Raw genomic sequence first — 26141 nt, forward strand, 5'->3', positions numbered from 1 at the left:
AAATGTGAAATAATACAATTAATTTTTTTATCAATTAAAATTTAATAATACAAATTTGTAAATATTAAGAACAATTAAAAAATAAATTAGTGAAAGTGAAATTCAATATTTAAATTTTATTATAATAAATTAAATAATTTTTAATAAATTAATAATACTTATAGGAATACAATTATAAATTTATATAATTTTAAAATTAGAAATTGTAATACAATTTTTTATAATAGAATTATTATTGAAAGAAATTTATAATTTTAATTTATATTAATTATAATAATATCATAATTAAATTTTTTTCATAAATTTAGTTTTTTACATAAATTTCCTTGATAAAAGTCATTAGTGATAAATTTTTTATCGTTAAAATATCTAAACAACAAATTTATTTTTAATATTTTATTAGCAGCAAATTTATATATTTATTGCTAATAGTTTAAAACTAATAGCGAGATGTAGAATATATTCTTAAAGATTTTAGAAATATTTACTTTAGAAAAAATGTAGAAAGTATAAATTTTATAAATTCTATGATTGTGTATCCTAATTAGATAAGATTCTTAATGAGATTAGGATTTTTCAATTCATAATTAAGATTGAATTAACGTCCTAAAATTTTAATGTGTTTGGGATTCCTAATTAACTCCTTCCTGGTTTCATGTAGCCTTTAAATCAAATGGGTATGAATCTAATGATAGTGATTTCCCTATGCTTAATATATATTTATTTAATTAACAAAACGTACATCAAATTAAAGCACATAAAAGTCATATCAAATATGTCTATTAACATATATATGATTTATAGTTAGATGTTTATATCACGAAGGTCATAGAAAAATATCTGACACTCCAAAAGAATCTGCACCATTGGGTTTCACAGGTCATTTTCTGATAGTAACCTGTATGAATTGACAATTGTTCTTCCATTATTATTAGGAAATTACAGGATAATAAAAATAAAGATATTACATTGAGTGCAAAATTTCAAGTCAAAATACAAAGCTTACAATAGTAAATGTCATAAATTTTGAATTAACTTGAATTCACTTATTTACGGTGCTCTCCATTAAAATTATAAACTCAAGACAAATCGAGACATATTCAGTATTTTTTCTAAGGGCCATGAATGATAATTTACTCCTTGTAGAGTTTTCACAACCGTTATTACCATAATCTAATGTCTAGGTTCGGGATAGTGGGTACGTAAGGTGAAGATGTTACACACCCCTTACGTCTGGTCTAACCTCGTTAATTCGAGTGTTAGTCCTCTATTAATATTTCTAGAAGTCTTATTTATTATTTCTCTATTAAACTTTATCCTAAAAATGCAATTCAAATCCTACATAAGCGAGTAATCTACAAAAGGGTTGTTGTTTACAAACAATTTTCATGCACAAGTAATTCCTATCTATGGGATTGCTAATTATTTAAATGATATTTACCGGATGATTAAAATTAATTTACAAACAAATTCAATTTTAAACAATCTTAAGTTTCCATTTAACCTAATTAATTAATTTTTTTACCAAATTATCCTAAGAATAATTGAACTAAATTAATTATGTACATGTGTAATTTATTCTAATATCACATAAGACCCCAACAATCACAACCTAATAAAGATTTCTAACATGTAAATTTATTTTACAATTATTAAGTATTAAATTAAATTTATTTTACATGCTAAGATTAGTTTAATTTATAAACAAGATTAATTTTAATTTACCAAGTATTTATTTAAATTAATTACATGCAAAAATCAGTTAAATTTAAAACAAAGTTAATTTTAATTTATCAAATAAAAATCTTATTATTACTACAATTTCATGCCAATGGTTATTCTAGGAATTTAGGATTACTTACTTGTTAGTAATTGCAGTTGCTATTGGAGCAAGCTACCCTTAAAAAATGGCATTCTCTTCTAGTAGGCAATGATATCCCTGACTACTCCCGTTTAGCTCCATGTAAGCTCCACGCAAATGTCCTTTTTGGTACTTACCTTAGAGCTGCTTATCAATTTTGTTTGTAATAAAAAATAAAGAAAATAAAGAAAATAAGAAAATACTAATAATAATTCACATTGGGTTCTAACTCTAGTCTCCTAAAGGGGTTAAAATTCCTAATCAGTTACAATTACCTAATGGTCTAAGTCTTCTAACATGATCAAAATATTTCATAACACCTCTTGAATTAAAATAACATAGAAAATAGATCAAATATCAATTAGAATCTAAGAACACACAAGAACATGCATAAATATGCAATTATCAGATTTTGACAGATTAACAGTAGTAAGAAATTTAATTTTTAAAAAATAGTTAACATGCGTAAAAATTATGAAAAACTTATAGAAGATAGCGAACACATCATATAAGATCATAAAATTTATAAACCAAAACAAAATCCTAGCCGAATGATCTACACAAATCGTAACTTTTCTAAGTAATAGAATTGCACTATTTTTTTGTAAAATTCATAACTCATCAACCTCAACAGATATTAATGTGAAACCAATTGGAAAAAATTCACAAGATTTGGAACTTAATTTTAGACACCAGATTCATACAAAAATATTAAGAAACAAGGGAGATATGTGCTTCACAATTCGGGTATGCTGCAAATCAGATTTTGTAGGAACCGTAAATTCAAAGAGCCATAACTTACAAAATACAAAAGCTTTTTCAGTGATTCTTGATCCTAAAATTAATAAAATTTTATGTAGAATATGAATATAATTTTTCTAAAATATTTACAGATTCAAAAAATAACAAAAAATAATAAAAACATTAGAGATAGAAATTTGAGTATGTGTAGAGTTGTGTATCCTCTCAAATTAAACATGATTACATAATCTACATGAACTTGCAAGATAAATTAGAAAATAAGGAGCATAGAATTAAATGTTACAGGGCATAGATCTTGAAAAGAAAATGACAAAAACCAATCTTCAAGAAAAATCTTGCAATAAAATCTTCTTGAAGAAAAGAAAAGAACCAAAAGAGTTTTGAATATCTCTCTAAATCTCCTATAGTTCTAAAATATCTCTAAATAGTTCTGAATTTTCTGTATCTTTCCCTTTTTTTTTTCCTCCCTAGTAGGGTATTTATAGGGTTTTGGGAGAGAGGTATGATAGGATTTGAAGTCCTAGGGTGATAAGGTTCAGATAATTTAAACAACTAGGGTTGCAGAATTTGGATAAGACTGGGATATGGGTATGGTGTTCCAACTAATAGGAAGAGAGGCAAAGGGGACGACACTAATAGGGAGTGAGGAAGAGGTGTGGTAGGATTTGGAGTCGTAGTGTGATAAGGTTCTAACTTAAACAACTGCGATTGAGGAATTTGGGTGAGACTGGGATATGGGTGAGGTGATCCAACCAATAGTAAGAGAGAGAAAGGAGGCGACACCAATAAGAAGAGAGAGAAAAGGGGCAACACCAATAGGGAGTGAGGAAGATAGTGGGGCCTAGGGGGAGAGAGAGTTTGCATGGGAGAGGGATAGAGAAAAATATATATATATATATATATATTTTTTTTTTTAATTTTCAGAAACTAAATTAAAATGGGTCCTATTTAAAATTTCTATGTAACACCCCTTACCCGATCTATAATATAGCCAAGTAAGGCGTACCACATTCGGTGCCGAAGCACCCTATCTTGTCTTATCGTGTATATTATTAGTTTAAATTCCATTTATTTATATTATCCCATGTATTGAAATTTTTTTTATCACATTTTATTTTTATGGAGATCCGGACAGAGTCTCCTCTATTTTATTAGCGTTTGGCGAGTTTCACTATTCACCTGTTAACAAACAGTTTCATATCCATCTCATTTTTCCATGTATCATATCATATCATCATTTGCTCATATAAATTTCTCATATTCATTTCAAGTAAATACATTTCATTTTATTCATATAAAATCATGTACAATATTTACAAACTGTTATACAATCTCAAAATTTAATTACATCACTCACTTATGTACAATGATCAAAATACAAAAGCTAAATACACATGGGCCCTACCAAAAATAAACTGCTGAGGTGACACGTCACACTACTACAAAGTCTGCTCCAATTCATGGTATGGACTGGTCCTGCTCACCAGTACCTACGCGATGAAAAACCAACGCGCTAAGCATAACGCTTAGTGGTGCATAAATTAAAGTAGAAATAAACTAACTAATTAAAGATAATTATTCCATGTATAATTTCATAAAGAAATGCAGATTTCATGAATTTTGCGTCATTTACATGTTTATTGAACTTTGGGAGTAATTAAATTTATCAGGATCTTTTCTGCTCATTTATTCCATATTCAGTCTTATTAAATTCATATCAGTGTCCAAGTAACCTATAACAGACTATAAAGACTGGATATACGGGAGTATACTAGTTAGACATCCGTATGTCTATCATGTATACATCGATCATGTCGGGCGCAAGGCCAGCGGGTAGGCATAAAGTCAAAAATCATATCAGGCATAATGACCAATGGGCAGGCATAAAGCCAGAAATCATGTCAGGCATAAAAGCCAATAATCATATCATGTCAGGCATAAACCTAGAAGAATAATCATATCAGACATATGTTGTCTATCAATGATCATTCATATAAGCAGTACTACAATCTTTGGTCCCTAATTGGTATACCAATCGATCTAAGCTATATACATAAGTCTAGGTATACTTTGGGCAAATTAGTGTTATTAAATACTTGTGGACTTATTAGTTCATGTTATGCACTATTAATGCTTTATAGCAATTTCATGTCATTTGTAATGGAAAAATAGGTTCCAATCTCACTTTCATGTAACTTATGAATTTGGCAAACCATTTAGGTAATTTACATATCATGTATCAAATAATTCCTTGAACCTTTCTTTAGGTCCAAATTCTGTCTCCTATCTTTGCCTAGCAATTTGGCTAAGATGTAGGGTCTGTTTGATCACACTTCCTTCATGGAAGTTGTTCCTCTATGTCTTATCTTTGTTTTTCTTTTTGAATCATGTCATTTGCAGTTTTAGAACTCAAGTTATGGTCAATTTTCTAAGACTGGTCCATTGACTCATTACTATTCCAGAACTAGGCAAATTATGGAGTCAAATTTGTCTAGTCATTTAGGCAGGCTACAGTCATTTTTAGGTCTAATGTCCTTCATATGAGTTGTTCTCCTATGTCTTAGGGTCACTCAGGTTTAAAAATCACAATTTTTTAGGTTATGTAGGGTGAGTTATAGCCAATTAACTGACCTAGACTCCTGAACCCTGTTCCTTCAGGATTTCAGGTTCAGGTCAGTGCCTGTGTTTCTCATTTTAGGGTCCTTACACTTAAAATTTGAGTAAAGTTCCCAAATCAAAGTTGGAGTTGTATTTCTTAGGTTTCCAGAATAGTTTAGATCATCCCAATTAGAGTTTTCTAGTGGGAAATATGATATAAATACTATTATGGGGTCAAGTGGCTATAGAGTTCAATTTCAGAATTTGAAATACTGGCTTATCCTAGCAAATTGTTCAAGTTCCATTAGGTTTTGGATTTTGGTCAAAACATCAAAGTTTTAGTTCTAGGTCTTATGGAAATTTTTGCTTTGGATTCACTACATTTTCAATTTTGTGTAATGAGTTATGGCATTTTTGCCAAAACTGATCGGGTAGGTCAAAGTCCAGAATTTCAGATCAGGTTCTGGTTCTGGTAAGAATTATTGAACTAATTTATTCTTGCAAATTGGTTGGGTTAGAGTCAGAATTGGGCTCTGTGTTCTTCATTAAAAATTTGCTCCTATGTCTAATCTTTCCATTGGTTCAAGAATCAAGTCATTCTGACCTTCCTAGAGTGAGTTATGCCCATTTGAATATTTACTGTTTATATAGTTATTTTTCCAGGTCCAGCGGGTGGTTACCCGGATTCAAGCAATTTTAGGTCATTTTAGGTTCAGTTTCTGAGCAGGGTCTTTTCATAAAAAATATGCCATTATGTCTTAGGTTCAATGTCTAATTAGCCTCATACCAATTGGAGCAATGTGGCTCTACTTATGCCTGCTTAACCCTGCTGAACTCATAGGTCCAGAATCACAAGAAATTCAGCACTTCCAATCTTAACTCCACCCAATTACCAAACTTCAAACCACATTCATTACACTTCAAATAGTCAATAAATGATCTCAATAATGTCAATTAGGCATAAATTCACAAAACCCTCAATTTTGGGTCAAAACCCTAACTATCAAAGCCACATCTCATGCAACACCATGCAATTCAACTTCTACTACATGCAAACTCATCAAGAACACTACTAGGCAAGTTAATTCAATAAAAAATCATCAAACCCCAATTCACCTTATGGCTACCAAAATTTTGGTTCTTCATATACCCCTCATATTCTTTCAATTTCATACAATTTCTGTAACACCCCCGTTTGCATAGCATGGTAGATTTCACTGTTCCGGTGACCGGTGTCGGTCCGGACAATTAAGGGGATTAGAACCATACTTAAGACAACTAGAGAAGCCATAAATATAAATAATTAGTAATGTTCAATTAGTTAACTATAAATAAGAAAAACAGAACATAAGAGGTTAAACGAGCCGAGAGTCACAGCGATGGGTGACCTCCTCGGGAACGACTGCGAAGTCGTTTTAAACTCAAATTTCGAACTGTAAAATGTGACGCCGCGGTCCTTAGGACCTTTATGAACACAGTGGAAAAGAGAAAATCACGAAAAAAAACTGTTAAGCCAGTCAAATAATTAGGTCAGGGAGCCAGAAGAAATATGGAGTTATTTGCAAACCGGGATGAACCGGCGAGGGGCAATTTGGTCAATTGACCCCGAGAGCTGACTCCTGACCTAACTGTCAAATAAAATCGGAGAAAAGAAAATTTCGGAATCGAGAATTAAATTAAAGAACTAATAGAAAAATAGAAAAAAAAAAGGAAAAATCAAAAAGTAAAAAAGGTGATGACATCATGCATGACCTCATGCATGATGCCATAACTAAACTAATTAATTTAATTAATTAATTGGAAATTTTGTGGTCTTCCATACACTAAAGATAAAAAGAAAATAAAAGAAAAAAAAATTCATTTTAGTCATCTTCTCCCTCCATTGTGCCACCCCACTTTCTTCCGAAAAACCTCCATGAATTCTCTTCATCTAAGCTTACATCTAAGCTTGAATTCCTTCACCCAATCAACATAAATTCCCAAAAAACTTCACTAAAGCTTGTTATTACAACTTGAGAAGAAGAATTACAAGAAGAAAGAAGAGTTAAGATAGTGATTTGAAGCTTTAAGTTGAGGTTAGTGTGCTAACTTACCACTTTACTTCTTTAAATGCATAATTAGTTGTGAAAGTGAGCTTAGAACTTGATTAAATGAAACAAACATGGGAGAGGGACCAAACTGAATTTTCGAGCAGCTTGAGAGGAGTATGAAATTGTATGGTTTGATGCATTAGAATGAGTTTAAAAGCTTTGATTAGTTGAATGGTTAAGGTTAAGTGCACTAATTGTGATTAAATGCATGAGATGAATGAGTTAGGGTTTGAATGTTAGGGTTTGTGAACTAAATTTTGGAGAAATGCTTAAATGATGACTTTGGTCTATTGTGAGATGAAAAATGGTCAATAATGATCAAAAGAGATGTGTGGAAATTGTGAAAATGAAAGTTCAATTCGTAGGGCCAATGGTCATGCTGCTGGCAGCATGACCAAGCCAACTTTGAAGGATCAAAACGGAAATTTTATAAGTCCAATTGATATGCCACCAATTGGGGATGAAAATAGACATAAAATAGCACAATTTTCATTAAGGAACCATGGCCAAAAACTGACTAAAACTTAGTGAACCAATTGACCAAAGTGAAATGAGAGCAGGCTGCCACTGCACAAACTGACCAAATGAACAGTAATTGTTCATTTGGTCATAACTCGAGCTAAACAGGTCAAATTGACCTGAAATTTTACCAGCAATTAGATAAGATATAAATCTAAAACTTTCATGAAGAACACCAACGCAAATTGTGTCATTAACCTAATCAAATTATTGGGCAAAGTTGAGTTACTAAACCTACAACCTGCAGAATTGCCATTTGAGCAGTAATGTTTGAATGGCTATAACTCTCTCTAGAAAACTCTGATTTAGGTGATTCTTGAACCGATGGAAACCTAAGACATAGTAGAACATTTCATATGAAGAAAGTTAGATCAAATTATGGACTTAACTTGATCAAATTACTGAACAAAGTTGGATCAAAAATCTGCCAGAACCAAAATTGCAGCATGAGCGATTGCGTGAGCGATAATTGTATTTTGGCTATAACTTGAGCTACAAAACTCCGATTGGGGTGATCCAAAAATGAAATAAACTTAAGACAATAAGGAACATTTTCTATGAATGAAGTTTTGTCAAATTCCAACAGTAGATCGACTAATGGAACAGTGCAACTAGGAGCACCAAAACCGAAAATTTGACAATTTGGCCTAAAAGACCTAAGCTTTGAAAAAATGACCAAAACCAACAAATTTAATGACTAAAATGTGGTATGTGGGTGAAGTTGGAATTCCCATACCTATTAAGCCTTAGAAAGTCAATAATTTGACTTGAATAGTACAGTAAATAGTAAACCGAAACACAAAATTTCGAGAACGTCGAATTTAACACGTTAGAGCTAGGTAAATGAGAAGCTAAATTTATTTTGGATTTATGTTAAGTTCTAGTACTGAAACATTGTAAAATTGTGTGTTTCAGTTGAAAAGAATACCAGGAAGGAATCCGAGGAACCGAGTCGAGGCCAATAGGCGACTCGCTTGAGGTTTGTGCACAACGTATACTTTTTATAATTATCTTCTGCATACTGCTTTGAACAATGTGAAATATTGAATTATGGCATTCTTATGATGTTGATTTAAATTGTGAAAGTTATTGTGTATGTTTGAAATGACAATGTTTAGCAAATTGTTAAGATAAGTTTTGAAACCACAGTGTCATGTGTTAGTAGTATGCCCTAGAGCATATCATTTAGTATGTATCTTGTACATATTTTTATTAATAAAAGGCATTTCCACTTTTTCGTTTACATAATATATTTATGTGTAATAGAAAAGGTCCATTGATATTTTGTTAGAAATATTATTCTTAAGTTGTTAAGAATATGAGTGATAATATTTCTAGCACGAAGTATCATAAATAGGTTCACAATCGAGGATACTTCATAATAAGGACATGACTTATCCAGAAAGATTGTATTCATGTTTGTTCCCAAGTTATTTATATGAGATATAAATAAGATGGAATGGTGAGTCTCATGCCATATAACAAACATGATAGGCACTTATAAATGATAAGTAGGCCGAACCAGTGACACTTATGACAAGCACATAGAGTTTACTCTTGTCAATGTTTTGTCATAAATCATATCAGTGCATATAATCTTTAGACCTGAGATAGCACAGTTATCTTGTATATAGGTAGTTTGAGTTTGATACTGCTTTCATACTTGTACTGTGTATGGGTATATGGGCATGTGTTGGCTCCTACTAGTTATATATGGAGGTAGGTGTTGATCAAGATGGAATCTGTTCCTCTAAGTAAATAGAGATAAAATCCTATGTTCATTTAATTGTTCTTGATGTTTCAAGTTCCTGGCCAGGATAGATAGATTTATTCGGAAAAGAGTTTCTGATGAGAAAATCTTTTTAATCAAGAACTGGAATTAAAAGAGAACATAATATTCATAGCAAATGGAATTTGACATAAACCATGACTCCAGCTTGAGTTGGGATTTTGTAACAGAGAGATTCTAGTGCATGATAACATATGATTATAGGTTCATTTAAGGTAAACCTTATTACTAATTGGGTGGCTATGGCATGCTATGCTAGGTGTTAACCATGGTCTATGAGGTTCATAAAATGATTTAGAGAAATCATTTATGGTAAGAAAGAGTTCTGATGATATTAAGAGTTGATATCATGTCTCATTGCCAATTAGTGATGAGCCTAGTAAGTCACACACATACACAAGTTATCACCTATTTAAATATGATTTAATTAATTAATTAAAGAGTTTAATTGATTAATTAAATAGGTTTGGTTTGCAATTAAATTGCAAAGTCCCTAGCATTACTTGAAACCAAATCTAGATTATTGGATGTGTAGTATAAATTAAATTTATTTTTAAAGTGTTTAAATATGAATTTAATTAATGAGAAATTAATTAATAGAGATTAATTAATTAATTTATATTTGATATAAATTAATTAGAAGAAGAAAATAATTATTTTGGGTTAAGAACTCAAAATTAAGACACAGGGGCATTTTGGTCATTTCACAGTGTGACACGTGGCACCATGAGATGATGACACATGGGATTACACATAAGCTTGCCAAATGTTTTTTTTTAATCATGTAAGATGATTAAAATCAAGATTAAATATAGGTTTGACACTTGGCACAATGTGATTGGGTCACTTAAACCTAGAGCTAATCAAAGGGTGACATGTGGCAAGGGTTTAATGTGTTAACCTAGCTATTTAAGTGTTGTTATGAGAAAATAAAATACAACCAGCAGCCACACTCCTTTGTCACGCCACTTTGAGGGTTTTCATCTCTTCTTCTTCATCTCTTATCAATTAAAAGAGATTAGCCATCAATCTCTTGAATTAAGAACACTAGAAATTGTTTCTAGTGTCCTGTTTACATCTTTAATCTCTTAAAAGGCAGAACTTGATTTTCTAATTAATAGAAAAAGCTTTAGAAGCTATTCAAGGGCTGCCATAGGTGTTCTTGGTGTGGACAAGCTAGAGGACAACATCCGGTGTCACAAGACGAATCTCAAAGGCGCAGACACGCTGCAGTGCATCAAGAGGTTAGTGTAATCGTTCTTGATTTAATCTAGGGTTCTAAAATTAATCTGATTAATTTTAAAATCTTAAATGGCAAATACAGATCCAAAAACATATTAAAAGAGTTTTAATATGTTGTTTATCATTGAAATCAAATAGATAAAAATAAATCTTGCATGATGCATGTGACCCTAGGTGAAAATTTTTGAATTCAATGGTATAAACTTGTGTTTTTCACGCTTCCTTTCCTTCAATTGGTATCAGAGCTACTATATTTGCCATTTAGATTGATGATTATATGATTTAATTGTGTGTTTGATCATGAGATCAAAAGTTTATTGCTGGTTGCAAAGTCAAAGTGGCGGCACAAATGATGAACACCATGGTGCGCATGGTTGATGCATCACAATGGTGTGCAAAGGTAAATGGATGGTGAATGTGCAATTGTTGTATGATTTAAGATCCATTTTATGTCTAATTAAATTGTTTAATTAGAATTTTTATCACACAATTAAATTATGATTCAAATCAGAATTTTAAAAATTGTTTGAATGTGATTCAAATATGAATTTTAAAAGTTGTTTGAATGTGATTCAAATCTGAATTTTTAAAGTTGTTTGAATCATATTTAAATCTGATTTTTTAAAATTGATAGAATAAAATTCAGATCTGATTTTTTAAAAAATGTTTGAATGTGATTCAAATCTGATTTTTTAAAAAATGTTTGAATGTGATTCAAATCTGAATTTTTTAAGTTGTTTGAATGTGATTCAAATCTGAATTTTTAAATTTGTTTGAATGAGATTCAAATCTGAATTTTTAAATTTATTTGAATCATATTCAAATCTGGATTTTTAAGTTGAATATGAGATATTCAATTTAATTTAAGTATGTATGTTTTATTTAATTGTTAAATAGTGATATGCATGATGGATGATCATGGACTATAAAAGACCAATGTGATTGGATTTATTTCTTTTATGTTTCTTTGGGATTGTAAATTATTTAATTTATTTTAATTTATTTTCGGCATGTATTATTAAGTTTGTAATAATTTTTGGGTTGTAATTTCATTTATTTAAGTTCTTGTAAATTTGCCTTGGTATGCCAAGGATTACCATGTAATATTGGATTGCAAGAAGTTCAAGGAGGTCAAGAGCATTGGTGGGACCAGTGGGAGGAATTCAAGATCAAGTGTTGATTATGTACTCCTTCAGCAACTCTTGTAAAATGAATGAATGAAATGCACCTAGGAATGCCCTGATTCAATTCTTGGTGGCTCAGGATTGAATCCCTTAGAAAGTCCATGATCATACCATATTTACTGCTTATCCATGAATGCATGAGATGTATGGGAATGTATGCAATTATATGATATATGCATGCTAAATGGATAATGTGCAAAGTGAGACCTTAATAGTAAATAGAATGACCATAAAATCTTCCAAACAAATGATTAAGTTGGAAATGCTATAATTAAAGTAATTATAACATAGGCCCTCCATTGGGGCAATTATTTTAAGAAATTTTAAATAGTTGCATAAGATGCAATTAATTTAAGAGATTTTCTTAAGAATAATTGTTAAGCATGAGATGTTGTAAATATGTAAATGGTTTGGTGCCCAATATTGGATGTACCTGAGGACATTAAAATTATTTGCATAATTACTGGCTCAATGGGATCAACTTAACTAATGCAAGATAAGTCAATAATGGATGTACCTGAGACTTTGAGCATTAGGGGCTAGGTAAAGGATTGAACCTCACATGAGATGTGATGGGCAAGGAGTTGCTCACTTATAGTTTATTGTAATTCCAATAATGGATGTACCTGAGGATGATCAATAGAATTATAAGAATTCAATCACCCACTAGAAATTCATCCAACTAGGATTTCCGTTTTCTACTTTGGAAGTGTAGGATTCGCTAAGTTAGTGGGAGGACCAATTTGATTAAAAGACCAAAATCATTTTGGTTAATTACATGATACATTTACTAATTAATCTGGTTATTTTCTCCAGTTAATTTTCTGATAAAAATGAGCACAAAACAACCACCACCATCCAATATCCTTGCAAGCATACTTGATCACAATAGGTTAATAGGACCTAATCTGTCTGATTGGCTAAGAAATTTGAAACTTGTCCTGAACCTTGAACATATAGGATAAGTTCTAGATTCAAATGTTCCTGGTCCCTTACCTCCAGAGGCCACACAAGAGGAACATGAAACTTTGGACAAGTGGAAGGATCATGATATGAGAGCTAAGTGTTACATGCTTGCTTCCATGAGTAATGAGTTACAGAAGCAACATGAGAACATGCAGAGTGTGAGTGAGATCCTCTTTCACCTACAAGAGTTGTATGGTGAGCACAGCAGGAATGCTAGGTATGAGATATCTAGACAGCTATTCCGTATGAGGATGTCTGAGGGACAGAATGTTGGGGATCATGTCCACAAGATGATTCGGCTGATTGAGCAGTTGGAACATCTTGACTTCAACATGGATTTCCAACTATAGACAGATTTGATCCTTTAGTCCCTTCCTGAGTCTTTTGGGAATTTTGTGACAAATTTCCATATGACTAAACAGGAATGCACCTTAGCTGGTTTACTCAACATGCTGGTTATTGCTCAAAAGAATATGCCAGGCAATAAAGGAAAAGAGGTAGCTTTGGTTGCATCTTCTTCTGCTGGAAAGTCCAACAAGAAGAAGGGCAATAAGAAAAAGAAACCTCAGATTCCTGGTCCTTCCAAGAAAATAGCTAAGCAGAAAAGGAAGACTAAAGCTGATGGAGGTAAAGGAAAGTGTTTCCACTGCCAAAAGGATGGGCACTGGAAAAGGAACTGCCCAGAGTATCTTGCTTCTCTGAAGGACAAGAAGGATACATCTTCGGAAGGTATGTCCATATCTTGTTATTTAGATTCTGATGATACTCATAGTTCATCTACAGCTTGGGTTTTAGATACTGGTGCCAGTTCTCACATTTCTAATGATATGCAGGAACTAGCAAACAGTAGCAGCTTGCGTTCTCAAGATATTAGAGTCCGGATTGGCAATGGCTCAACTGTTGAAGCTTTAGCCATAGGATCTAAATCTTTTTACATGTTTGGACATGTTTTGTGTTTGGATAATATTTTATATGTACCTGATGCTTTTAAGAACATCATTTCTATATCTAGTTTGACTAGAAATGGCTATGAATTTCAGTTCACAGATGATGTTTGCAATATTTATTTTGGAAATAAATATGTTGGTTCGGGTTATATGAATGATGGTCTTTATTATTTGGATAATAATGACAAACACAAATTGAATGCAAGTGATCTAAAAGAATGCAATGCCATGGTGAAAACCAACTCAAGTTCAAAATATATTTGGCACTTAAGGTTATGTCATGTTGCAGAAGATAGGATTGCAAAATTGGAGAAAATGGGGATTCTATCCTCATTGGGCTCTGAGCCTACTCCAACATGTGAATCTTGCTTTTAGGGCAAAATGACTAGATCACCCTTTGTTGGACAAGGGCTAAGAGCTGAAAATATTTTGGAGCTAATACATAGTGATGTATGTGGTCCATTTAAAGAAATGGCTAGAGGGGGCTTTCATTATTTTATTACCTTTACTGATGATAAATCAAGATTTGGGTATTTGTATTTGATGAAATACAAACATGAATCCTTTGAAAAGTTCAAAGAATTTAAATCTGAAGTAGAAAATCAAACAGGAAAGAGTATTAAATCTCTTCGATCAAATCGTGGAGGTGAATATTTGAGTACTGAATTTGATGAATACTTGAGAGAGCATGGCATTGTTTCTCAGCTGACTCCTCCAGGAATGCCACAGCTAAATGGTGTATCTGAAAGGAGAAATCGTACCCTATTGGATATGGTACGTAGTATGATGAGCTATACTGATATGCCAATCTCCTTTTGGGGATTTGCATTAGAATCAGCTTTGTATATTCTGAATAGGATTCCATCAAAATCAGTTTCTTCCACACCTTATGAGATATGGCATGGAAGAAAACCAAGTCTTAAGCATGTTAAGATTTGGGGTTGTCCAGCTTATATCAAAAAGCTGAACACTGATAAATTGGAGACCAGATCAGAAAAAGGTCGATTTGTTGGATATCCTGTAACGATCGGGCTCCAATCACTAGAGGAATTGTCCGCTTTGGCCATAAGCCTCACGGTTTTGTCCCATAGGTGGAATGGACAACTTCCCAGGAGGTCACCCATCCTAGGATTTCTCTCAAGCGAACACGCTTAACCCTGGAGTTCTTCCAACTCTCCAGGCCGTTCCACCAAAAGGCGCCTCTAGTGATTAGTTCCCCGATTTTATATATCATTACTTTTTAAACCCAAGACCATCTCCGTGCTTTGCCGATGCGGGATTTGCCTAAGGGACCTTTCTCCCCCCCTTTCGGGACTCAGCGTCCTCGCTGAGGTTTGCCCCACCATCGCCTAAGAGGACACGCGAGCGGCTCTGATACCAATTGTAACGATCTGGAACCAACCACTAGAGGAATTGTCCGCTTTGGCCATAAGCCTCACGGTTTTGTTCCATAGGTGGAATAGAGAACTTCCCAGGAGGTCACCCATCCTAGGATTTCTCTCAAGCGAGCACGCTTAACCCTGGAGTTCTTCCAACTCGCCAGGCCATTCCACCAAAAGGCGCCTCTAGTGATTAGTTCCCCCATCTTATATATCATTACTTTTGAGCCCAAGACCAACACCCCTATTGGCATAGCCTGGTAGATTTTACTGTTCCGGTGACCGGTGTCGGTCCGGACAATTATTGGGATTAGGGCCACACCTAAGACAACTTGAGAAGCCATAAACATAAATAATTAGTAATGTTTAATTAGTTAACTACAAATAAGAAAAACAAAACATAAGAGGTTAAACGAGCCGAGAGTCACAGCGATGAGTGACCTCCTCGGGAACGACTACGAAGTCATTTTAAACCCAAATTTCGAACCGTAAAAAGTGACGCTGCAGTCCTTAGGACCCTTATGAACACAGTGGAAAAGAGAAAATCACGAAAAAGAACTGTTAAGCCAGTCAAATAATTAGGTCAGGGAGCCGGAAGAAATATTGGATTATTTGCAAACCGGGATGAACCGGCGAGGGGCGATTTGGTCAATTGACCCCGAGAGCTGACTCCTGGCCTAACTGTCAAATAAAATCGGAGAAAAGAATATTTCGGGATCGAAAATTAAATTAAAGAACTAATAGAAAAATAAATAGAAAAAAAAAAGAAAAGGGAAGAGGTTGGAAAAGTCAAAGATGATATCATAAAAGAATTTATTAAATATTTATTAAATTAGATTTTTTATGGTCTTCCATAGCAAAGTAAATAAAAGAAAACAAAAGAAAAAAAAAATTAAAGTCATCTTCTTCAAAAAGAAAAACGTGACTCTCTCTTACCTCTTCCATAAACCACCATTGTTACACTAGAGAAGCTTGAATCCAAGCTTTCTTTCAACCATTTAAGCCTATTTTGACCCCAACTTGACTTATTGGAACCTGATTTAGTTACTTGAGAAGAAGTTTGATCACAAAAGAAAGAAGAAAAGTAGAGGAAAATTGAAGAATTAGATAGACAAATTCTGCTCACTTAAGGTAAACTAATCCAACTTTTCTTTTTAGTTTATATGATGGATTTAGGGTAGAAATGAATGAGATTATATGAAGAAATTGAAAAATATTGCATGATTAGGAAGAGAGGGAATTTTCAGCCAGCCATGGATGTATGAGTGTGGATGTATTTTAAATAAATTAAAGGTGTTAATAAACTTGCATGAGTATGGTAGTAAGATGAAAAGGCATAAATGTAAGTAATTGTAACAATTAAGTGAGATTAGAGTTTTGTATGCTAGGGTTTGTGAACCAAATTTGGAGAAATGCATAAATGGCATGTTTAACCTATTGTGAAATGAAATAATGGTCAATTATGACCAAATAAGTTGTGTGGGAATGATAGAAAACTAAACTAAATTCGTAGGTCCAATGGTCATGCTGCTGGCAGCATGACCAAACCCACTTTGAAGGACCAAAACTCAAATTTTACAAGTCCAATTGATATGCCACCAATTGGAGATGAAAATAGACATAAAAGAGCACAATTTTCATTAAGGAACCATGGCCAAAAACTGACCAAAACTTGGTGAAACAATTGACCAAAGTGAATTGATAGCAGGCTGCCATCAAGATTAAATCGACCAAATGAACAGTAACTGTTCATTTGGTCATAACTCGAGTTAGACAGGTCAAATTGACCTGAAATTTGGCCAGGGGTTAGAGGAGATATAGACCTAAAACTTTCATGAAGAACATCACCCCATATTATGCCATTAACCCTTTCAAAATCATTGAGCAAAATTAAATTACTGTACCTGCAACTCTGCAGATTTTCAGTTGAGTAGTAAGGTTTGGATGGCTATAACTCTCTCTAGAAAACTCGGATTTAGGCGATTCTTGAACCGATGGAAACCTAAGACATAGTAGAACATTTCATATGAAGAAAGTGAGACCAAATTATGAACTTAACTTTATCAAATTATCGACCAAAGTTGGATCAAAATCTGCCAGAACCCAAAATTGCAGCATGAACAGTGCACGTGAACAGTAAACTTATTTTGGCCATAACTTGAGCTACAAAACTCCGATTGAGGTGATCCAAAAATGAGAATACACTTAAGACAATAAGGAACATTTTCTATGAAGGAATTTTTATTAAATTCCAACAGTAGATCGACCAATGGAATAGTGCAACTTCAGAGAACCAAAACCGAAAATTGGCAAATTTGCCAAAATGACCTAAGCTTTAAACAAATGACCAAAACCAACAAGTTTGGTGACCAAAATGTGGTATGTGGGTGAAGTTGGAGTTCCCATACCTATTAAGCCTTAGAAAGTCAATAATTTGACTTGAATAGTGCAGTGAATAGTAACCCGAAACACAAAAATTTCGAGAACGTCGAATTTAACACGTTAGAGCTAGGTAAATGTGAAGTTAAGTTTATTTTGGATTTATTTTAAGTTTTAGTACTGAAACATTGGAAAATTTCGTGTTTCAGTGGAAAAAAATACCGGGACAGAATCCGAGGAGTCGAGTCAAGGCCAACAGGCGACTCGTTTGAGGTTTGTGCACAACATATACTTTTATAATCATCTTTTGCATATCGTTTTGAATAATGTGAAATATTGGATTATGGCATTCTTATGATGTTTGATCTAAATTGTTGAAAGTTATTATGTATATTTGAAAAGACAATGTTTAGCAAATTGTTAAGATAAGTTTTGAAACCACAGTGTCATGACCACATATTTGAACACCTCACTAGCACGACTAGTGGGGGTAATTAGTTTCGAATTTTGATTCCTTCTCTGGAGAAGTTTTGAGGTGTGCCAGTAGAAGAGGATGTGAATGGATATCCATATATTTGAGCTAGCTAGCCTTGTGATATGATTTCTCTTTAGCCTCTGGCTATTGAGATTCATGTGATTTCTCTTTAGCCTCTGGCTATTGAGATTCTATTTGTTTCGAATGGCGTGATCTAACTGTGGGTTTTATGAAATGTGTTTTGATACTTTGAAATGAACTTGGTTTACATGTAAAATCTCACAATGCATGATTGTATTTAATTTTCATGTTTAGCCAAATTTTTGAATGAATGTGCTTTAAGTTTTGCATAAAGATTATTTTAGTATATTGTGCACCACTGAGTCCTAGTACTCAGCGATAGCTTTTATTGCTGTCGCAGATACAGAGACTAGAGGAGCAGCAGACTGAGCTGCTGAGGTGTGTGAAGTCATCAGCTTGAAGCCTTCGGGTATAATTTATACCCTAACTGTAAATACTTCTTTTGATGTATATATTGCACATAAATGTATGGACATGTAAAAATGGGTCTTGAGCAACTTGTACACAAATTTGTATGAAGTTTGTAATAAAGTTTAGTTTGTGTTTCTTTTGATATAAATTTGTAAGGTTGTGTATAAATTGTTTTGTTTTTAATGAAATATGAATGATGTTGATTGACAGTATTTTGAGAATTATTGAACTTGTGAATTTTGAGAAATTGATTGAGTTTGATTGTGAAACTGAAGTAGTGGTTGAGAAAAACTTTTAGAAGTGCTTTTTACAGGTATTCGAAGAACGGTTTTCTCAAAATACAGAGGAAACTCTGTCAAAATTTTTATAAAATTTGCGGAAAACTAAAATGGCCATGTCACACCTTACCCCTCTGTAAGGCATAACATGATCCCGTAGTATACCTAATGAATTACCAACTCCGTCTACTGATAACCCATTAAATACACTACAAGGGATTTTAAAAACTTTTCTTACTTCTTTTACAGTGGTGAGCACTATTTACAGGTGTTAAAAACTTTGGTGAACTGAGGTGAAACAACTAACTCATTTGGTTTATTTGGAATTTCTATAAAAATTTTGGCAAAGTGCCATCTGTATTTTGGACAAAACAGTTCTTCAGAAAACCTGTAAAAAAGCACTTCAATAATTATTTCCAAATCTCAACTCCAATACATTTCTCAACACAACAATTCATCAACTCAATTCCATAGAAATTTTTCAAAGTCTGAGATAAGGAAATATAATACAACTTTTACAATCCAAAACACTCATAATTAATTTACAACTTCAAGTACAATTTAATTTACAATCGCCAAAACCAAATACAATATGTACATACAATGTCATACATTACAAGATAAAAAGCAAAAGCGGTATACTCAATATACTGTAATCCTCATTGACGTATATGCAGCCTAGTCTCACGCCTGTCTATCTCTCTACTGCGACAAAGAATAAAGCTATCATTGAGACAATGTCTCGATGGTGCACAACATTAACCAAATCCAATTTAAATCACAATTCATAAGTCATGTAAATAGTGGATACTTAAAATCATAATTAAATTCAAGACAATAATTGTCAACAAGAATTTAAACTCCATTTCTCAATATCACAATAATTTTCCATAAGTCGATCAGTTTGAATTCAAAAGACAGTATATGTCAATGAGAGTTTAAATCCATTTCACAATCTCACAATACACATCAGTAAATCACACACAGCTTAATCATGATCCATAATTCAATTCATCCCAAAAGCCGATGGCTAATGAGGTATTCAATTCATCCCAAAAGTCGATGACTAATGAGGAATAACATGGCTAGCTAGCAAAAATATGAGTACCCATTCTATTCGTCCTCAACAGGCACACACCTCAACACTTCAGCCAGAGAGGGAATTCAATTCATCCCACTAGACAAGCTAGAGAGGAATACAATCAATATACATGATAGCTGTGGTTTCAAACCATTTCTAATGCTTTTTAATCAATAAGTATCCATCAATGTCATTCAAACCATTTTTCACAGTTTCAAACTATTCACAATATTTTTCAATCAATAAATATTCTTCAAACACATTTCCACAATTTAAAATAATGATATACAAATAATCAATATTTATTTCCATTGAAAATAATTCAAAGAAACAGTTGTTGTGCACAAACCTCTGATGACCGTCTCCCTGGTCTGGACTCAGTATTTCCTTCCCTTTCCCTGAGTCCTTGTTAGCTGAGAAACACAATTTGAAGTGTTTCAGTACAAAATTAAACTATCTCTATCGATAATATTTGGTAATTAATTCACTGAACTCAATTATTCGCTTAATCACCTAATATACCGACCCTCGTTGCATTTTAGGTACATTAGGTTTTAGTGTCGTTAATATGTCACATTCGATTAAGGTTTTAGGCTTGGTACGTTTTACCAAAGTCAATTCCTTGCTTAGTGCATTTTAATGCAAATTGTTGGATTCGAACACCGGTTTGACCTAACCGGACGATCTAGTTCCTCGGTTTTCGGTCTCGATCGAAACTACAAACTTGTAGATCTAGGTCTTAATGCACGCGTAGCAAAATTTCAGGTCAATCCGAGTTAAGTAGACCAAGTTATGGTCATTACACTATTGCTGGTCAAATGGTACCATTTTAGGTCAATTTTAGGTCAAATTGGTCAATTCTGGTTCGGCCAGTTTTTGGACCCGAACTTGTGCAAGTTGTTTGACTTGCTTATGGTCATTTCTGGGCTTTGGTGTCTTCATAAGACTTGTAGGTATGGGTCTTAACTATTCTTGGTCAAAATTTCAGGTCAATTGGACCTGGTTTGAGTGAGTTATGGCCTAAACACTCACTGCTGCCCAATTGATCATTTTTCAGGTCCTAATTGCATCTAATCCGAATTGGTCAAATTTTTAGGTCACCTTGCAAGCAGAATTTTGGCATGGTTTCTCAATGAAAGTTGGCACATTTTGTGCCTAGTTTCACCCCAAATTGGTCTCATACCAATTGAGGTTGCACATTCAAGGTTATAGGCCAAAATATACACTGCCCTCAATATGCATTTCACACCCCAACTTCAAACACATTATTTACCTTGCAAGGTTTACTTCCATACCCTGCCAAACTGTTTTGGCACATTACCAACAACATTTACTACATTACATTAGCATTATTTTGGGCAGATTCCAATCACCATCAACACACCAATTATCATTCACAATCACAATTCTAAGTACCATTACAATTACACCTAAACACTACAAACATTACATACACTTTACAACTTTAATTTACATACTTAACATCAATCCTTCTAGGTCAATATGCTGCCCACACTTCCTTCAATATACACCCTTTCTCAAGTGTCCACAAGCTGCCACAAATCACTCATCAACATCACATTGCCATACCATAAGTTAATTTCCATCAAAGTGCATAATTCACCATATATACATGCATTAAATCACTAGGTTACTAAATCACCATGAACAACATTATTTCTCAACAATTATATGCACAATTTCCTCATCAAAAACGTGACCATGGCTGTCCAAAATGACAACAACAATAACCCATCAAACTCAAAATTTTCCTTCACCAAACTAATACCCATAACATGCACATAAACTTTAACAAAGAAATTCTCAAAATTATGAACTTACCTTATACTTGGAGCTTGTTAAACCTAGCTTAAACTTCCCAAAATTGGTATCAATATCTTCCTTGTGGTGTGTAGACCATTTTTCATGAAAGAAGCTAAGTGAATGGAGTTGAAAATGGAGGGTGGATTAAGCTTGCATGCAAACGCCCATGGAGTTCTTTGTGTTCTTCAATTCGGCCATTTTTGAGAGAATATGAGGAAGATGGATTTCAGATGGTGAGTGGACCATATCAGCCATAATTCAATGATAAATTAATCCCTTAGTGCTCCACTAAGTAAAATAATTCATATTATAAACTTAACTTTCCCATAATCCACATTTAACCCATTATTTCCACTATTTATTTTAGGTACCACCAAATTAATTTTTCATTTCATTTTCTAAGTGTAATACTATTTATTTTTAATGGACATTTAGGTCAAAAGACACTTCGGGATGTCGAATGACCATAATGCCCTGCTCGTGGTTTTCCGATTTTTCGGTTAGACCGTTTTTTATCTGTTTTTAGATTTCTCACTTTTCTTTGTACTAATTATTTAATTTTTCTTTGATATTTCTAATGATATTTACTCTTCAAAAATTGTCTATTTAAGTCCTAATTATGTTTGCCATGGTTCCATGATCGGGGCTAGTCAGTCAACGGTCCACGCCGTGACTTCCCGGTGCGGTCACCCATCGCTAGGTTTCCCGGCTCACTTACTCGGTTACATTTCTTTGCTATGATTTTTCCTTTGTTTTTCTTTTCTTGTATTTCATTATTTTATGTCTCCTCACTCATATTGAAGTACGGTTCTAGGCATCCTAGCTGTCCGGACAACACTGGTCACCGGAGCAGTAGAACGCCCTACCGAACTTAGGGGTGTTACAGGCCAAAAATATTAATTAGTTTTAATTTCAACTAAATGTTTTAAATACTTATTAGAAATGCTCACCACTTGTCAAAGATAAGAAAATTTTTTTTTAAATCCCTTGTAGGGTACTTAATGAGTTATCGGTAGGTGAAGTTCGGTAGTTCATTAGGTATTCTACGGGATCATGTTATGCCTTACAGAGGGGTAAGGTGTGACATGTTTTAGTGGTATCAGAGCAAATTTTTGAATTATGTTTTAAATTGTGAATTTATGTCTTTCCTTGTTAAGTACAACTGCTCAATGTCCATAATTGTTACATACAGTGCATTACATCATGAATATGAACTAACGGAGGGAAATCTCCTTGTGTTACTTGTTCAGGAGATACCCTAACTTCAGCTTGAAATGGAAGAAGGGGATCGCTCGGTTGAGCGATGTTGAAGCCGAGGCACAAGGAAGCCCAGCTTTACGAATGTTAGTGGGTCACAGCACTGGCCCCACAAATGCCGCAGATTTCTGCCTGATTCGCATGCCAGATGGCTGCGATGTTTCAACAAATAGCTGGGGGTATGCCTGCTCAAACTCCACCTCAACCACCTGTGGCACAACCACTGCCTCCAGCCAGACAGTATGATAAATTACTAAAGTATGGGGCTGCAGAATTTAAGGGTACAGTAGACCCACTTGAGGCAGAGCAATGGCTTGAAAGAATGGACAGAGTATTTAAGAAGCTACACTGCCAAGATGAATTGAAGTTTGAATATTCTCTGTCGCTACTGCAAGGGGATGCATATGATTGGTGGAAGACCATCCCCCACAGCTTGGCAGAACCACCAGTGCTGACCTGGGATGACTTCATCAGAGAGTTCAGACAGAAATACATCCCAGATGCATATGTTGATCAGAAACTGCAAGAATTTTTTAGTTTGAAACAAGGGAACCGATCAGTGGCGGAGTATGAGAGGGAGTTCTCCCGCCTGAGTCACTATGCGGAGAGTCTCCTTACTACCAGTAAGACAAGGTGCAAGAGATTTGAGACGGGTTTGAAGCCCAGTATAAGGATGCAAGTTGTGGGATTCAGACACAGCAACTTCTCAGAACTTATGTCCCAAGCACTTGAACTGGAGAGAGTTGAAGCGTACAACCCTGATGAAGGAAAAAGCTGAAAAATCAGAAAAAGACAAGGGGGAAAAATCAGTTGAACAGAGTTCTGGTGCTACCTCTGGAAAGAAAAAGAAGTTTAGTGGACCCAGCAGGGGTCGAGGTGGAAGATTTGGTAGGGGTAGATTCTCTGGACAGAGACCCTAGGTGCAGTCAAGAATGAGCAGGGTTCACAGTCTGCCCGCCCCTGTGAGACTTGTGGCAAGATTCATGGGGGGGAATGCTATTGGGCCACTGGAGCCTGTTTTAACTGTGGAGGCAAGGGCCATATAGCTAAAGACTGTACTAGTGCTTCGAGATATGGTCCAGCTCCTACTACTGCCGAGGGATCTATTCAGAGTCCTGCTCCCAGAGGTTCACAGTCATTTGGCAAAGGAAGAGGCAGAGGTAGAGGCACTGCTTCAGGCAGTCAGGGTACAGTTGGTCAATCAGCACAAGGAAGTGCTTCAGCCAGAGTCTACACAATGAGACAGCGAGAAGAGGCTGAGACTTCTGATGTGGTAGCTGGTACATTCTCTATCTCTGATCAAGAAGTATTTGTGTTATTTGATCCGGGTTCAACCCATTCATATGTTAGTGCTAGCATAGTCAGTTCACTTGCTGTTCCATGTGTGCAAATGGGTTTTGAAGTGCTAGTAACTATTCCGTTAGGACAAGAGGTCCGGGTCAACAGAATCTATAGAGACTGTCCTTTGGTGATCCAAGGACATGTTTTCCCGTCAGACATGATTGAAATGCCCTTCAGAGAGTATGATATCATTTTGGGCATGGATTGGTTAGCCAGGCATCACGCCATGATTGACTGTAGACTGAAGACAGTCACTTTTGGTCTCTCTTTGTATGATGATGTGGTAATATATGGAGAGAGGCATTTACTGCCATCAAACATCATTTCGACTGCACTAGCCAGAAGAATGATCAGAAAGGGGTGTGAAGCATACTTGGCACATGTGATAGACACCCAAGTGGGGAGTCCAGCACTAAGGGACATCCCTACGGTATGTGACTTTCTGGATGTGTTTCTTGATAAATTACCAGGATTACCTCCAGAAAGAGAGGTGCAGTTTGAAATTGATGTTATGCTTGGTGTGGATCCAATCTCCATAACGCCATATTGAATGGCACCTGCAGAATTGAAAGAGTTGAAAGTGCAGTTGCAAGAATTGCTTGACAAGGGCTTTATCCGCCCTAGTGTGTCACCTTGGGGAGCGCTAGTGTTGTTTGTAAAGAAGAAAGATGGCACTCTCCGCTTGTGTATTGATTATCGGCAGTTGAATAAGGTGACAATAAAGAATAAATATCCATTGCCCCGCATTGATGACTTGTTTGATCAGTTGAGGGGTGCAGCTGTGTTCTCCAAAATTGACCTGAGATCAGGTTATTATAAGCTGAAAGTACAAGAGCAGAGTATTTCTAAAACTGTCTTCAGAACCCGCTATGGCCATTATGAGTTCTTGGTCATGCCATTCGGGTTAACTAATACTCCGGCTGTTTTTATGGATCTGATGAACACTATCTTCAGACCATACCTCGACCAGTTTGTTGTGGTATTCATAGATGATATATTGGTCTATTCGAGGAATGCAGAAGAGCATGATAGACATCTGCGGATGGTACTGCAGACTTTGAGGGAGAAACAGCTATATGCCAAATTGTCGAAGTGTGAATTTTGGCTGAAGGAGATATCCTTTTTGGGGCATGTAGTATCAGAAGAGGGCATTAAGGTAGATCCAAGCAAGATTGAAGCTGTCTTTAATTGGAGGCCACCTAAATGTCACGTAGATTCACGATTTTAGGTTTAGCCGATACTACCGTAGATTTGTGAAGGGATTCTCCATGTTGGCATCTCCATTGACCAAGCTGCTTAGAAAAGATGTAAAGTTTCAGTGGACGGATAAATGCCAGCAGAGTTTTGATGAATTGAAGAGATGTTTGACTGAAGCTCCAGTCCTAACTTTACCCACACCGGGTAAAGAATATACAGTTTACAGCGATGCTTCTCACAACGGGTTAGGTTGTGTGTTGATGTAAGATCGAAATGTCATTGCCTATGCATCACGTCAGCTAAAACCGCATGAGAGGAATTATCCGACACATGATTTGGAGCTTGCAGCCATTGTGTTTGCTCTTAAGATCTGGAGACATTATTTGTACGGGGAGAAATGCTACATCTACACAGATCATAAGAGTTTGAAGTATTTGGGCACTCAGAAAGAGTTGAATTTGAGACAGAGGAGATGGTTAG

The sequence above is a fragment of the Hevea brasiliensis genome, chromosome 14, assembly GCF_030052815.1.
Source record: "Hevea brasiliensis isolate MT/VB/25A 57/8 chromosome 14, ASM3005281v1, whole genome shotgun sequence".
In the NCBI taxonomy this organism is placed as follows: domain Eukaryota; kingdom Viridiplantae; phylum Streptophyta; class Magnoliopsida; order Malpighiales; family Euphorbiaceae; genus Hevea; species Hevea brasiliensis.